Genomic DNA, 12,973 nt, shown 5'->3' on the forward strand with positions numbered 1-12,973 from the left:
AGAGTTATGACTTGGACGCAGAGCCGGCGACTATGTCACTGACTGTTTCGCGCGTAGTTACTCAATCTAGATCGATCTGCTTCTTAATACACCACCATTGTAGCCACAGTTAGGTGGCAGGATCAGGTTTTGTAAATTGGCCCCTGACACATTTCTTAACTTAAGGATATGGTGTGAGTTTTTGAGCTATTATTGTGTAATAATTAAAGATATGGATATATTTGTGAACTAGGTGCTTCTGGCTTGTGTTGTGTTTGACATTGATGTCTGGCATGTACACCTTCCATAGTTACTCTGCAATATGTTGATAGTGAAAAACCAATAGTCGGTTAGCAAGAAGAGCTAGCTTCTTATAGCAGTAGACACGTGGGTTCAAGGCAAGTAGAATATTTCTAAAACGGCTTGGATGACAACTATTGTGAATTGCATCAAGCTATTTAGTAAACAGGTGTTTTCAAAACTTTTATCCAGAGAAAGGCCTTGCTTTTTGCAATGTGAGCACCACATTCTGTCAAAAATGGCATTCGGATGTGAAAAATTCATGTATAAAATAGGGGTTGGGGTACATAAACATTTTATTCTAAGAACTTCAGTAGACTTGTCAGGTCAAGTGTGTGATATAATTATTTTGCGCTACATAATACCTATCCAGAAATATGGACCTTTTTGACCTCACTCATGTATGATCTTTTTAATGAATTTTTATATTAGGCATGTGGATGTGACATTAAATTTGTAAATAAAAACTGGACCCTGCCCCCTTAGCACTTATATATACACAGGCGGAATCACGTGACCCAGAAACTAAGACGCTATACGGTGCACACAGCCCGGTAATAATTAAAATCGAACATAAACTTTAACGAACGAAAATTAGCCTATTCTAAATGAAAATAACTGTTCATTGGGTTTTCGCGTTACAATATACAGGCTCAAAATCAAACACACAACATACTCCATCCACCATGTTTAACATAAAACCAAGACTTGAATAAACGTATACAGATTGTTTAATGTTCAATTTAATAATGAAACAAAGAAACCAGTTAACTTTAAGGTCTGATCAATTCAAAATGCTTTCATTTGGAATCCATTCAGAAGAAGACCTTAAAAGAACACTCACGCACCAATAGCCATACTCACTCAGATATGACATGGAGCCGTTGGCCATGTGGTCTTGTTTAAAAGGAGCAACAAACTCTAGGATAAAAATAATTTATACCCGATATTAGGTTGTCAATCAGTCTATTAATATATTGTAATACTTTGAAACAATTCAGCAAATATGGGTGTCGATGTTGTCCGGTACTGACAGATTTCAGTTTGACTGTGCTATAACACTTCACGTTTGACATACGCAACACACATTTACAAAATGAAATTTAAAAATATTTATAATGCATTCTCGACAAAACTGAAAACTGGCAAGATGCTAACGATATGCTCCAAAAGGACCGTCACTGCAATATATTTCTAGCCTATGGTTATTAAGATAGCAATTCTCTCTCTCTCTCTCTCTCTCTCTCTCTCTCTCTCTCTCGTCACGGATGCTTTTAGTTACCTATCGATGAAAATATGTATGAGCATGATAAAACCAATTAATGTATAGCCATAGCTCTTCGATGATGTATAGAGATGCATACAGGACTAAAGGACAATACAATCCCCTAAGAACAGCTTCTGATGATAATGCATTATGACCTAAAACTGCTGTGTACAAGTCTCCTGTGAAAATTGACCTTGCCGATTAACGTCTGTATAGCAGTTAAAAGAAGACTTTATGAAAAATGTCAAAATTAATCTTTTCAATTTTGACTTCATGAGACAGGCACCACTTTATGATTTAGGGACCCATAATTACCGCCATGTCTGAGCGTCGAGTAATTCTGCGCAACGATATGTCATTTCTGTAAACATTGGATCACGTGCTATTTTGGGTCAAAAATCCATTTTGCCTCAAGAAAGAACAACCGTACATTAATGAAGAAAAGTGATATTCATAAAATGTACAAACATATTGCAGATTTAGACTCGAAATGCACATACAAATTTATAAATGGCAACGTGAAGACCCACTTCATGACCTTCTTGAACCTGTAACCCAGAAAATTCCATTTACTATGCATCTTTTAGAATCATACAAATAAATACATTATATAATAGATGGAAATGTGTACCTTGAAACAAAACTGTATTTTAATCCAAGTTTCCAATTTCGCAAGACGTTGTCCCACACGCACAAAATCGTCTGCTACCCAACGTTTCTACTTGCCGCTAGAACATAAATTATCAACAAATTCCCCGGCGTATAGTCTGTTTCTAAATTCTATAGTAATTTTTCCCCATCAATAAGACGTTGTAGTCACATTACATCCTATTCATTGTTGTTTCTCTTCCACGTTCTAGCTTATTTTTCATAAAATGTTGAACTTTACTACTAACTTTTTTACAACATCGGTTTAGTTTGCTTAAGATCTCTTGCCATTTATTGGCATTTTTACGTTGAATTTTGTCAAACTAGCTATAAACCTGACTAATTACTCGACTGAACTGCTGACGGAAACAGTCCAAAGTAATATATTTCATTTATGTAGCCCGATGAATAAACATTACATCTTTTCAAAGCTATGCGCAGAATAGGCCGACATATCGTGAGTCAGGCAAACAGGAGGGGTGGTATCCTCTGTGTCCAAAATTAATAGTATTTTGAACAGAATATTCCGGTGACAATTGCATCTTTTCAAATGGTAATCATTGCTGTGTTTTATGTTTGTCAATCGCTCGAATTCATTATGCATTTTGCTTCAATATTGGAAAGAAACCCTTAGGTACGCAGAAATGCACAGCAGTGTATATTTTTGTGGGTTCGGTACGTAGTTGCTCAGTCATTAGAGCGTCGGATTTGTAATTTAAAGCACGCGGGCGCCATACCTTCCCAAGCCACGGACCATTCACACTGTCTTGGTGCGTCATTGGAAATGGCACATAACTTCCACTTCCTTCGCATGATTTGATCTTCAATGTCCATAAAGTGCTGTAAAACTCCCACCCCAGCATTTTTGATAACATTGATATGTAAGCAAACTGTTCAAATTGCAGTATGTTAAATTAAATATACAAAAATAGTTATTTTTAAAATCCTAATTCAAATCTTTGGATAGATAAGAGTTTGAGTAATTCATCAGAAAAATGTTAAAAATGCAAAGCACGACAGAAATAAAGAAACAGTGTGAACGGATGTATTTCAGACGGTGAAATAAATATAAACCTAGTATTTAGAACAACAGCAAAACAAAAATGAAGAAAAATGAAGAAAAATACGGGTATGATTTGGCTAGAACATATGTTGTACGATGTAGTTTAATATAATTAGGTAATGACAAATACATGGAAAATGTATCTTTTACTATCAGCCAGCTACAAAAGACCATTTTAGTCAGAAATAGGGTCATAAGCTGTTTCATTTTTAATTGCTATGAACCTTTTCCCCTCTTCTATATTTAGCCGATCTCATCCAAATGTTCAAATTTACGCAGAAGAATTAATCAAACTGCAGACAGAGAAGGAAAGAGTAAACACTACAATTGAAGTTTGAACGCCAATTTAGTTTAGAGAAACATAAAATGGTATTTTGTGATACTGTGAAGTGACAGCCTAAAACTGTACCACGACGAAATTGGCGGATGGTCGATTTGACGCGTTTGACATTAATTTTCCTGCTAGTTAGTAATGAGCGAAAACTCGAACATTTATAAATTTGCATATGTGTTGGAAGGTTACAAAAAGGTATCTTCTCACTCTTAAAAACAACGTTTTATCAAATGCGCTGTTAACTTTTAAGGACATCAAAGAGGAGTAAACTGGAAAAAAATGTTTCTGATTGAAACCATACCTATTTAGGAACAAAATAATATGCTAATTTCAATATGTTTCATTATGTCATGTGTACATACGTTGCATTCGATATATCTGTTTGGCGATACCATAACTAACATTCTTATCAACACTTTAGGTAATAGATAATTGGAGGGTGTGGGTCAAAATCCGTTGTCATCGGACCTTGTCCTTTCAGATTGGATTATGAATGCAGTTCATATTTTACAGATTTTTCAGTTAACATGAAGTACTTGCACGGGTTTATCTATTTTAAGAAGGGTTTTCGTGGATTGTGTAAAAAAAAAGATTCAGTTATATTATTCTATGATATAGGTCAGCATAAACGATATTTAGCTTTGGAAACTTGAAACCTTTAGAAAGTAACTTTACAAGAGGTGAGTATTTTGTCATATTATCCAAAACTTGTCACGCTACCCTCTTAGTGGGTATTCAAGCGGACATCAAATGCCATTATTGCCAGCTTGCATCCCGCCTTATTGATATTTAAGGTATAATACTAATAAGCATTTATAACAATAAAAGCAGAAATTAAAATAAGATGGAATTTACAATAAACATTGTTGTCTAAATAAATACAGCAAGACTGTTTTTACACAATTTTGGGCCTGAATTATGTCATTACTGAAATGTGGCGTAAAATTTCCTCCCAGTGGTCAACCAGTAACACTAAATATTCAGAAGTTTCTGAAACAAATTGGATGCAAGCTACCTGTAGCAGACCCCCCTCTCTCTCTCTATCTCTCTCTCTCTCTCTTCCTCTCTCTCTCTCTCTCTCTCTCTCTCTCAATCATGTTATTTGACCGCTCCGGTGGCCTGGTTGTTAAAGCGTCCGCCTGGCATGCGGGAGGTCGTAAGTTCGATCCCTGGCCGAGTCATACCAAAGACTTACAAAAATGGAACTAACAGCTGCCTCGCTTGGCGCTCATAATTAAAGATGTTAGTGTTAGGACCGGTCGGTCATTTGTCAGGATAATGTGACTGGGTGGGACATCATGCTATATGTCTGCGGCATGATGCCCATTGCTAGACATCACTAAAAACTGCCACACTGCAGACATCGTAGCGATATGACTGAAAAATTGTTAAAGCTACGTTAAAAATCAAAATCACACAACCACACACACTCTTGTTATTTAATTTGTAATGTTCACAAAAGCGAAATTGATGAACATTTTATGTTATTAATCAGGTGTTTTCTTAACGGAACTGTTTCAGGTCCAAGGTCGAGACTGAGGACCTATATCTAGCCAATACGAAACACTTGATTAATAGAATGCTAGTAATTATATTATTTTCATAACCAACTTTTAGTTGAAAATATAAACAATTGGACCAAGATGAAAATGAAGAAATATTAGAAATATTTGAAACATGTTGATTCAATCAAGATATCAAACAAACTATTTCTCTCTCCTAGACATCGCACACACACACACACACACACACACACACTTTAAGAGAAACAATAATTCGCGTGTTAAAGCTTCAACTTTTTTATAAGGGATGATTTAATGAAAAGTAGTTATTTACAGTATAATCATTAATCTTAGAAGATGCAAATAGGTGCGATCATTTGAGAAGATTTAATTATTTATCTATTTATTATTTATTTATTGCAATTACAAAATGCTCCTACACTTGGATTTAATAGCTGTATTTGAATTATTTTGAATTCATTTAAATATATTTTGGATTATATCATTGTGATATATGAAAGCAACTAACACATCAGCACAATAGATTTAACTTCATTTCGATAACCACTGGAGTTCATTATCAATACTCGTAGGACTGTTTATGATTTCATACTGTAAGTTATTTCTAATTGTTTACTTTCTATGCTAGGGAAACAAATTGTATTTTGAATTTGCCAAAACATTTCATTGTTTTGTGCTATTCATATCAAACCATGGAGTCATAAAGTTATATCAGATGGTACACAATTTATCCATTCCTATTTTAATATCAGTCTGTGGAATTACTTTTAGTTGTGTTCAGTTATACTTTGATAGGAATCTATTTATTTAAATTATTCATTGCAATTACGAAGTGCTTATTGACATTTTGGACTGAATGGTTACATAGTAAATTAATTAGAACTTATTCAAAGACATTATGGATTTTATCAATGTGGTACAAGAATACTAACGGTACAACAGCATATTCAAGACTACTGGAATTCACTCGAAGCATTCTATGCTTTTGGAGATGTGCTAGAATATTTATGAATATTTGGGATTAAATTCACAATACTGTAAGTTTCTCTTAAAGGTTAACTTTGCATTCTATTGAAAGAATTTGTTTCTGGGGTTTTCTACACTTGCTGGCTTTGATTCTTTCTGGTATATATATTAAGACCATGGACTCATAACAACATATAAAATATACTGTAAGTTAGTCAATAATGAGATGCAAATTAAATAAACTGACAGATTCGAGAAATAGGCCCAGATTTATTTTGATAATGTTTAGTTCTTGACGAACACTAGTGTGCATACAACCAATTCGCACAGTACAGTAATACTGTGAGATTTATTTCCCTTTTGATGAACTCTTCTTCATAGGATTTGTTTCCTTTTAGTAGTATTGCGTTCAGGCAGAAACCTAAACACGCTTTTGCAGCCCACGTGGTTGAATCTGAAGCCCACCAAAATCTGAGTAACTTTGTAAATTATTGGTAATGACTCATAGATTTAATTTCTGATATTGATGTCAACTAAAGAGGATAATGAGCTCTGTTATCGTGATTGTTAACGATACGCAATGCCACGTGTCCTGCCGCATAAACCATAGTGTGTGTGTTTGTGTGTATGTGCGTGTGTGAATATTTAAATTACTTTAATAAAAACAGTTTAATTAAGATGAACATATTTATTGGGAAGTACTTTATTCTTACTTACAAGTATATGAAGGCATGTTTTGGACATAATTCATTAGTGCATTCAAGGTATGGAAGCACATAATGTTACACGGTACTAATTTTATGGAAAAATGGAATCCAGGGTGGAAATGGGTGAACATAAATTAGAATATATATAGGTTTGGCTGGCCAGGATTGGTTAATATTGTAAGTTATGTTTTAGGAACCATAATCTTTTGAGAGCTATCCTTATGGTAAGTGAACAAAATAGAGACATTGTTTTATTTATAGAATTTCAGTCCTTTAACAGTCTTGAGTTTGGAACACTCATTACTAAAATTAGCACCTGACTCTTTGGTGCGGAATTGAACGCACATGGTAAAACTCATTTAGGTCCATAAAATGCCGCGGCTCAGATTCTTTTCTCTACACAGAAGCTGACATTCAGGTTTCATCTATACTAATAAAGATAGGTTTGACTATGGGCACTCAGAAATTTTAAGTTGTTGAATTTTTAATATCATGGTGTTTGCGTTGGTTTAATATGGAAACTTAATTAGTACCGTGAGACCTAATGAACATTAATTCATTAGCACATTTTAATGTAGGGAATCACATCAATCACATTAATTCATTCTTGATTTTTTAAGTGTGTAAAATACATAACGAACCTTTTACCGTTGACCTTTAAAGATTGTTTTTGTATTACAATTACATTTTGTAAAGTCAATGTAGTAAATTTCATACATTGTAATAGCTGTATTTTCATTCCGTACAGCTTTTTATCCTTTTTTGAAGAGAATTCTCGTCCATCAGTAAGAACATTATTAGCAGCAGAGAGGCTGGACGAGCTCTAAATGGTTCACTCTCCGTTTCGCAAAGTAAGCCTTCCTCGAAAATCGCAAAAAAATCGCGATTTTTCTTAGTGCCCGATATGAGACAACCTTGTTCACCGAACTTAATGGACTCAAATTTGACTTACTGTCTATCGCCGATCGCGAAAAAATCTAAGGAAAATCAGTGCCCAGTTGAGAGTCCAGCCTCTCTGCTGCTGTAAATTTATCCAAACATTTTAACAAGACCCACACGATATCTTTTTCAGGGATCATGTAGATTTATTGTTATAATTCCGTGTGGAGTAGCTTGCGCTCGTGAAAAGAAATTTCTAAACTTATTTATATCCGCATCACCGCTACACCAGGTCTGATGAATATTTCTCAGTGTATGTGTATCAACCCCTTTAAACACAGCAAGAATATTACAATTATCCCTGATCACTTTAGAAATTTGTGTATATCGCTGGGTTACATAAGTCACATCTGTGTTTTTATGTCTGCCTCTGGAAAATATCCAGCAGGGTTTGATTGTTTATCAAGCATTGCTTCATCGTACACTGCTGAATTGTTAACAAATCCATCAATATCATCAACGCTCGGTTTTATTCATCAATATCGGTTATAAATTCAATAACATTCTGGTTGTTTTCATTTAACGAATTTGCGCTTTCATTAAAATCCTTTAGTACATCGAAGCATAGTTGATCATCAACTGATGCTGCTACCAAATACAACTTATCCCGCTTCATCCACTTCATTATTACATTAAGTAGCAGTTGTGTCTTACCACTTCCAGATGGTCCTATGATAATCATACGAACAGAATTTAGTAGCGCAGCATGATGCTTGACTGGTTCCCGTTTCCTTGTTGCAGAAAAGTCAGTGATTTCCATGTTATAGAAATATATAGAATATGGAGATATATTGTGTGAAATGCAGGACACGTACCCCCACAGGTGATATAACAACTATCATAATGAAAAATAACAGGTCGGTGGTTACAGGTAAGTGTGAACGATGCGGTACAAAAAAAAGTTAAATTTATTCCTACACAGTCGGGTTTAAAAAAAAAACGAGGAGGTGATATTGCAGCAAAATTAACAAAGTTACCCGGAACACCGTGGGCTAAATATCCAGGAGAAAAACATCTCCCGGGATATAATTACTGCGGACCCGGTACCAGACTTGATATCAGACTTGATAATCAAGATCAACCAAGACCAGGTGAATATCCGATAAACCCTACTGATAAAGCATGTCATGCTCATGATGTAGCTTATAAAAGTAAAGATCTGCAGCAGAGACATATCGCAGGTGTAGAATTAATTCACGCGCTAAATTCCATTACAAAAAAATCTTTCAAGGAATAATTGGCTAATTGGTTAGTAAGATCCGCAATGAAAGTAATTAACGCTAGGTGCTTGTAATTAACTATAAATGGAATCAATTTATTATTCTCCAAAAGGATATTGGAAAGGTAACGCAGCCATCAGTTAACTCGCCGAAGCAGCAAAAGTTAAACGTACTACTGCTGAAAACTGGTTAGCACGACAAGCAATATGGCAAATTAACCTACCGCCGCCGAAACGAATTCACTTTGCACATTTTGATGTTGGAGCTCCTAATGAAGTTCATCAGGCTGATATTTTATTTTACCACATGATACCGTTAAAATCCAAAGACGTCAAATAACATACAAGTACGCGCTAACTGTAGTTTGATGTTGTAGATACAAAGATGCGTTTAAACAAATTTATCAACGTGGTTGTTTACGATGGCCAAAGCTGTTACAGGTTGATCCTGGCAAGGAATTTCAGGATGCAGTATCATCGTTGATGAAGCAACACAACGTCATCATCAGACGAAGACATACTGCAATTCATCGTGATTAAGTGATCGTTGAACGATTTATTCAAACACTTCCTGAGCGGTTATTTGGATATCAATACGTAAAGGAATTCATTCAGGACAAGAGATCTCGCGAATGAGTTGCAAGATTACTAGGTGTGATAGCTGCGCTAAATAATTAACTCGAACAACTGCGTTAAAACCCGTTAATGGAATCACAAAAAAAAATATACCAGTACAACGACGTGATTTTTCAAAACAGCCAGTGCTGGGCAATGTGAGTGTAAGAGTGTACTTATGAACCCGGTGAACTTGAAGGTGGTAAAAAAAGAGCGACTGATCCTATCTGGAGTATCACCACACACAAGATATCTAACATAACTAGATCTACCGGTAGACCAGCAATTTACAGACTGGATTCAACTGCTCCTCAACGTGGATTTAAACGTTAACAATTACAAGTAATTCCCGAAGACACACAATTACCACCCCGATCACTTTACTAGCCCCCCGACGTCGATTACATTCAAGACAGGTCAGCATCACATTTTCTCGTGTATGATCGCGACTACAATCTTTTTTGTTCGCGGTAAATTGTCTTGGATTATTAGTCGAGTACTGCCATAACATTATACAATTACAATTTGCCCAGTGATTATTCGGCTGTTGTTTCAGCGTGTTAATAAATTCAACATCAAGGTCAAAATCGCGTTTATCTTTTTCTTGTCACTTTGTTTATAACCAGACAATTTTTTTCTTATTATATCATTGTCAATATCATTATCATTGATCACTGACGCGTCAAAGACAATGCTTCGCAGTTGAGATATTTTTATGACTCTGGACACTGCGAGATGAATTAAGTTTGACCATTTGATACGATCATCAACGATCCAAACAACTGTATCAGTAATAGTCAGCCCTTGAGATGAAGTCATCGCCATTGCGTTTCCTAGCGTCCACGGGGATTTGTAAGCGTGTCGCGCATTCTCGACAACATTGACATCAACTACGACAACATCATTTAATACAATATTCTGTTTCTCGGTCAGTCCTGGTACGTCAACGTCGATATTCTGTCGTCGGTTATCAGCTGGTCTATAACACAATGGTACACGTAACGCTGAAATTTTTCTTTGTGTAACTGAAACAACTGCCGCTGAAGTGTGTCACTATTTTCTACTTGCCACTATCAAATCGTTTGGTCTCCACATATCCCAAAAGTCATTCATTGAAGTTTCTGAAATCACCTCACGCGAAATTTCGCACTGAATTTTATTCGGTTGTAGTCTGATTAATTTTTCTAATTCTCTTAATTCTGCATCAAGTGATATATGATCATCGGTTATTTCTTCAACGCAGTCTACAAAATCCTTTAGCCAATGATGTGGAGATGGTCCAACAAACGGAGTTGGTTGACTGTGGCCGCCGCACATTATCACCGCGGTATTTTTCTTTAACAACCACCCGAGAAATGTTTTTAATGTTTTTAACGACACTGTGCACACTTCATCCCAAATGATAATCTTTATAATATGATAAGTACAATACTTGACTCCTCGTTGTTTCCTCTCCCTGGCGAGCCAGTGAGATGGTGTTAGCACAATCATATCATCGTGTCGAAATAATTCGATTGCATGAGTTGTCTTACCAGAACCATCTGGTCCGTTTAAATAAACGGTTTTGTGTCTGGATACTGGATCATACACGGATGGCTCCGATGATAATTCTGATATCTGATCGCCTCGATAACTATCTTTAGCCGCAACATTCGCGGATTTACAATAATTATACAACATTTCTTGTTTTATTCTCCACGAACCCCAACATGCATCAGTGTTTGTAAAACTACCCAATAATTCTGAATATTTTTATCGATATAAAATGAATCCGTTGCAACACTAACTGCAGTGTCAGGAAATCTATTTATCATCGATATCAAATTTACAGAAATATAAGCAAGCATTGAGGATCTTAAATGAGTATACTGAGGAGATTCTCCGTCGATGTAACTAAAAATTGTTTCTAACTTTTTCTCATCGGATAAGTAAACGTCTTCTCGATTACAAAATATATCTTTCGCTGCTGAATCAGCAACCACAAATTTATACTCGGCGGGATCCACGATCAATCTTGCATGATGTCGTTAATGATCATATGCTCCGCCCTGAGTAAATTTACCAGTTATTTTCTACCGAGATCCTTTGGTTTTTTTCACTGTTGCTGAGTTTAATCTTGAGAATATTAGGAACATCATCAACGATGACATCATTAGGAGTATTTTGACATGCCTGTTTGTATTCTTCGATGACCTCATCTACACTGACATGCTCCGGTGTTGGTAACCAAACCGAAGTCTGTTTCCGATATGATATGATTGCCTCACTGACAACCAACGATATCAATATATTATTGTCGATCATATATCGTAATAACAATATTGGTGCCGAACGTTTTTCTGTAAAGTGTCTACCAAACGAAACATAACAACAAGGATGAAGATTTATAGCGAATTCAAAGGACACTACACGAGCAAATCCTGTCAGATCAAAATCTGGTAATGAACCATTAATCGCCACTCGTGTCATCTCGTTTGTGGGGTGACCGAACCTTTAAAAATACTCACTACATTCACCCATTCCGAGAAAACTTCCAGGATAACACGCGATCATATCCATCGAAATAACATCCTTGTGGTTTTATTCGGTATTCCACAAACCGCCATGTCCATATTCAATACAACTTATCTGTATATCTTCGAGAAATTCAGCGTGTGTTGGTTTCCACGAATTTTTCTTTCTCGCGGCGCTTGCAGCAACTGACGGAACTGTAAAACAATTAGTTAATAATTGCTCAGTATTTTCTGAATATCTTTGCGCAAGTTTTCTCATCGCGCCATGGAGAGATTCTTCACGGTATAAATCGCCGTTAGGTCTTACAAATTGATCTTATTCTTCATCAGAACTTTTAAACAGCCACACTGACACAGGATCGTTTTTACTTATCTGGTTGATAAAATCAAACATTGCACAGGAGTAAAATCCCACAACACGATCTCGCAATAACATTGTTATTGGGCTGGTCCACCCGTGAGCGTTATGATCACTAATTTCAATTGGTGTTCCATTTCCTTTATTCGCTGATTCATATTAAACCTCCCCGGTTAACGTTTTTACAGTTATTGGAAATTTGAATTTACTTCATAACTCGGCAACATCATTTATTGACGCCCCTGTATCTTTGACCTGCTCAGCCCACTTTGCTATGTTTTCACGTCGCAGATCAGCTAAACCATTTCCACGCATCGCATTTTTAAATTGTTCTGCTACTCGCTCGGCTACAAATTCAACGATGTAAATCTCATCGGGCCAACATGAGAAGATCATTACTGTTAGGTTTATCATCTAGCTGATAAATTCCATAAATAACAGCGGTCACAGGATACGCTCGAGCAAAATATGGTCTGTCAATCACAGTCAGCATTCCTGGTTTGGAATCTTTACTTAACACAGCAGTTTTTCCATTAGCAAGA

Source organism: Sinohyriopsis cumingii, chromosome 12, assembly GCF_028554795.1.
Source record: "Sinohyriopsis cumingii isolate HCF-2022 chromosome 12, ASM2855479v2, whole genome shotgun sequence".
Taxonomy (NCBI): domain Eukaryota; kingdom Metazoa; phylum Mollusca; class Bivalvia; order Unionida; family Unionidae; genus Sinohyriopsis; species Sinohyriopsis cumingii.